Here is a 5,045-nt window from a genome sequence, read left to right on the forward strand (position 1 = left end):
GCCAGTAGGCTTTTCCAGAAATCAAAACATCATGTAAAAATTGTAATCTTGTTATTATTCAGACAGTCCAATAGAATGTCCTGGGACTTGCAGGCAAATTCCAAATGGATATTTTATAAATATATTGAACATACAATCTTCAGCAAAAAAACCACACAAAACAATTCACTTGTGTTATTATATTTTCAGCACAAGGTCCAGTTCTAAGTTAGAGCCATTATGAAAGCCAATACTTCAAAAATACTATATATTTTAAGAATAACTAGGCTATAAAGATATCACTCAAGCAACCTCTTAATATTTCCTGAATAGCTCTTCCCTTTAGCAGCCATCCTCAGAGTGGTAGCTGCCAAAATGAAGTTCAATCCTTTTGTGACTTCTGACCGAAGCAAGAACCGTAAAAGGCATTTCAATGCACCTTCCCACATTCGGAGGAAGATTATGTCTTCCCCTCTTTCCAAAGAGCTGAGACAGAAGTACAATGTTCGTTCCATGCCTATCCAAAAGGATGATGAAGTTCAGGTGGTATGAGGACACTATAAAGGTCAGCAGATTGGCAAAGTAGTCCAGGTGTACAGGAAGAAATATGTCATCTACATTGAACGGGTACAGAGGGAAAAGGCTAATGGCACAACTGTCCATGTGGGCATCCACCCCAGCAAGGTGGTGATCACCAGGCTAAAACTGGATAAAGATCGCAAGAAGATCCTGGAACGGAAAGCCAAATCTCGCCAAGTAGGAAAGGAAAAGGGCAAATACAAGGAGGAAACACTTGAGAAGATGCAGGAGTAGAGCCGTCTTGTGTACAGCTTTCACTGAACACTTAAGATTAAATGATCCTGGCCATCTGTAAAAAAAAAAAAAAAAAAAAAAAAAAAATTTCCTGAATAGATTAACACGTAGGTTTTTTTTTTTTTCTTAATAGTTTATTTACTTGAGAGAAAATGAAAGAGAGAAACAGGCAGATGGAGAGAATGTACATGCCAGGGCCTCCAATCACTGCAAACAAACTCCAGATGCATCTGGCTTTACATGGGTACTGGGGAATCAAACCTGGGTCCTTACGCTTGGGAGGCAAGTACCTTAACTGCTAAGCCATCTTTCCAGCCCACATATAGTTTTTTGTCTGTTTATTTGTTTATTTAGGCTGCCATAGCCAATAATTAACTAGTTCTTTATTCATTTGTTATTAATTAATTTACTCAGTTAAAACAGGGTAACTTTTAATTGTCAGTGGCAAAAAAGAGATAGTCTTGCCCTCATTCTAGCATGAAGAGCCCACTCTGATAAGTGCAGTGAAGGAGAGGCATAACCTTAGAGAAGAGGGACAGTAGAAGGGGAAGGACCTGAGAAGTAGCAGTGGGAAAAAGAAGGGCGTGTCAAGGGTTGTGTGGCTGGAATGAATGTCTTATATAAAGCACCCCCCCCCACCGCACCCGTCTCCAGCAAGAGGCTGATGGAGATTTGGAAAACCAGAAGAAGGGCGAGTGGGGGCTGTAGCTCAGAGAATAGTGAGAGAGAAGGATGGAGTGATCAGTAGTAGACAGTGGGATTTCGTGATGGAGGGACCACCCAGTTTATTATCTAAATGGGAACACTTGTCAGAATGACTGGCAAAATACACATAGGCTTCAATTATGCTGAGCAAGCCGGAATGTATGCTAACTTCACATACAGATCCTGCCTAGAGATTTTGGTTTCCATCTGAAAAGCAATCAAGCAATGTCAAACCATCACAAGGGTCAATGTTGGGGATGAGAATGAGGATCTCACTGGCATTTTGAAAAACCTTTCTAGTTACAACATGCACACAGGAATGGTGGCCATTTCCTTAACCAGCAAGATGCCTGGTTTGAAGGGGATCTTCTCTTTTTCCAACCTCCTTTCCTCTCCCAGCCCAGTGCTCAGCACACATGTGTGCGCCAGCTGCAGGGCCAGGACGCGTCAGGCTCCGGCGAGCTTGCGGCCCCGCGGGTGTGGCGCCCGGCAGTGGACTGCTCGCATTAGTGCTGCGGGCGCTCACGCTGCACGCCTGACGCCTTCCACGTGCTCCTGGCTGCTTCCAGTCCCGTGACCAGCTAGTCGTTAACTCTTTGGAAGAGGTTGGCCCAACTTCGTGTGTTTCATGCTAAAATTTTCAGAAAAATATTGGGGCTGTGCATGTAAATAGATGGGAAACATGCCTCAAATCCACAAGGGACTTTGTTCACATTTCTATGCCTGTTTTAGAATCTTGTCTTGGAGTCATGGAGTCAGAAAGGGCTTAAAGATAGCTGATCTCTTTGTCTGGTTGCGTTGTTTTGGCTTGGCTTGAACCCTTCCAAGGACTTCAGAGCACACTCTGGTGTAGCGTTCTCTCCAGGATCTGCCCATCTCTCTGTCTACACTGCTACCGTCTGGCTCATGCTGCCCTCCTCTGTCACCAGGCCACTGCAATGGTCTCCTGTGTGGTCCTTCTCAGAGTTTCTGTATTCCGTTCTCCACACTATCACTAGAGTGAGTTTTGTTATTGTTGTTGTTCTTTTTTAAAATGCAGGGCATCTTTATTTTTCTTTTTGGTTTTTCAAGGTAGGTTCTTTAGTCTTGAAATACATGGTTTTCCTATGTAACCCAGAACACACTAATGTAACCTGCACTGGCCTTGAACTTCTAGCACTCCTTCTGCCTCAGCTTCCCAAGAGCTAACAGAATAGGCATGAGCCACCACACCCGGGTTCAGAGTCACCTTTTTAAAATAACAGCCAAGTCACTCACCTGTCTAAACTTCACTATGTTCTTAATCGCTTAAAAAAAAAAATCCCACCTTCCCTGCTGCAAGGCTCAGCTTGTTGCTTAGTTTTCCAACCTTCTCTGTCTCCAGCCTCCTCCTTACACACTGTTCTTCCACTGCATACTTTCTTTGCTCTTTTCAGATGCACAGACTTCTTGTTGTTGTCTCAGCTACTGTCTGAAATTCTGTGCTACTAAGATATGTACAACCTGTTCCCTATCATTCTGTAGGTCAGTTGAAATGTTACCTACCCAGAACGATTTTTCCTACCGTCTATGTAGAAAGGTCCTCATTAATTTTTATTCCAGGTGGGCCCTTTCGTCATTTACAGTATAACTCTCTCTCTCTCTCTCTCTCACTGCAAAAATTGGGTTTATCTGAATGCTTTGTTTGAGCCTATCTCTCTGGCTAAGATGTGGACCCCCGAGAGTGGGACCTGTGGTTGCCTCATTCACTGCTATACTAGCAACACCTAACACATGGTGCTTGGAAAATGATAGCAGTTCCTATTAAATACCTGTGGAATAAATGAATGCATGATGATGTATTGCTTTTTGTTTAATGACTCCAAATTTTAATGGGGTAATTTCTTAATTTGAAGCTTACTATCATGGGTACTTCTTATTATAGTTCTCTTAGGAATTCTGTTTTCATAATGAAAACCCTTCAGGTACTTAAAGACCATTATTCTGTCCACCTAAAGGTTTCTTTTCTCTAGTCAAAATATTCTTATTTCTTTCACCTTTTGTGTGTGTGTGTGTGGGGGGGGGGGTTGAGGTAGGGTCTCACACTAGTCCAGGCTGACCTGGAATTCACTCTGTCGTCTCAGCATGGCCTTGAACTCACGGTGATTCTCCTACCTCTGCCTCCTAAGTGCTGGGATTAAAGGTGTGTGCCACCACGACCAGCTCTTTCACCCTTTTCTATAAGAAGGGCCATCTTGTTTGACTCATCCCTTTGTTCTTTCAGCCCATCAAATTCTTTTTGTTTTTATAATCTGTCATCTTTCATAGTGGTTACACATCCCATCTCCTAGGTCATTTACAAAATTTCATAGATATGCAATCTAAACTCCCAGACAATTTAGAGGCAAATATGTTGAATGCCCCTGGAGAAAAGTCCCTTCTTCAAGCACTAATAAAGCATTGAATAATTCAGGGGAAAAAACCCACTATTTTTGGAGCTATCTAGATGATATTTTCAATTTGATTTCATGACTATTTCATATAGTCAACATTTTCAAAAAGAAACTTGCAAATTGTGATGTCATGATGATGGTCATTTATGTGTAGTCAAGAAGACTATATAGTGACATAGAATCAGGATTCTGTAGCATAATATATGGTAAATGGAAAAAGTACAATGCCAAATTATGAGCTAATGTTCTTTACCATTTTAAAATATGTGGTTTCATATTTATAATAAAAAACATATGTTTATAAGAGTACTTGCATTCCATTGGTAAAAATCAGTTCCTACTGTTAAGGAATCTTGCTTTCTCACAAAAATAGAATTGAGACATACTTTGTAGTGTTGTTGGGATATAAAATATTCCCCATATAGACTTGTGTTTTGGGCCCCAGCTGGTGGTGTTGTTTGGGAATGGGAGAAAGATGTGGCGCTTCTCTGGAGGCATTGGGTCTCTGGGATCAGACTTTGAAGACTCTAGCCTACTCCCTCATCCTACTGTGGATTTAGTACTACCAGCAACCTCCTGCTCCTGCCACCACGGTATGCACACTGCATCCCCTGGAACTGGAAACCAAGATAATCCCTTCCTCCCTTAAGCTGCCTTTTTTTCTTGTTGTTTTTACGAGGTATGGTCCTACTCTAGCCTAGCTGACCTAAATCTCCTCTGGAGCCCAGGCAGGTTTTGAACTCACGGAGGTCCTCCTATCTCAGTCTCCCTAGTGCTGTAATTAAAGGCATGTGCCACTATCACTGGCTTTAGATGGCCTTTTGTCAGGTATTTAGTCACAGGAACACACAAAAAGGAAAGATATATGTAGGTGAGAGGATGCACCCAATCTTTCTGAGATTGGGAGAATCAAATCCTCTCTAGTCTTCTTGTCTCTCTCTGTGGTGCTGGGGATTGAACCCAGGGCCTTGCTTGTGTTAGCAAGTGCCCTGCCACTGAGCTACATTCCAGCCCCACCTCCCTTCTATCTTTCTTGAAAAATGTTTTTATTTATTTGCAAGTAGAGAGAGATAGAGAAAGAAGAGAGACAGAAAAATTGAGTGTACCAGGGCCTCTAGCAACTGCAAACAAACTCCA

At 42.2% G+C, this 5,045-nt stretch overlaps 1 pseudogene; it reads left to right on the forward strand.

Annotated features, from left to right (window-relative positions):
- Nucleotides 1–317: 317 nt before the first annotated feature.
- Nucleotides 318–846, forward strand: LOC101602907 (annotated as a pseudogene).
- The last annotated feature ends 4,199 nt before the right edge of the window (nt 847–5,045 follow it).

The sequence above is a fragment of the Jaculus jaculus genome, chromosome 8, assembly GCF_020740685.1.
Source record: "Jaculus jaculus isolate mJacJac1 chromosome 8, mJacJac1.mat.Y.cur, whole genome shotgun sequence".
In the NCBI taxonomy this organism is placed as follows: domain Eukaryota; kingdom Metazoa; phylum Chordata; class Mammalia; order Rodentia; family Dipodidae; genus Jaculus; species Jaculus jaculus.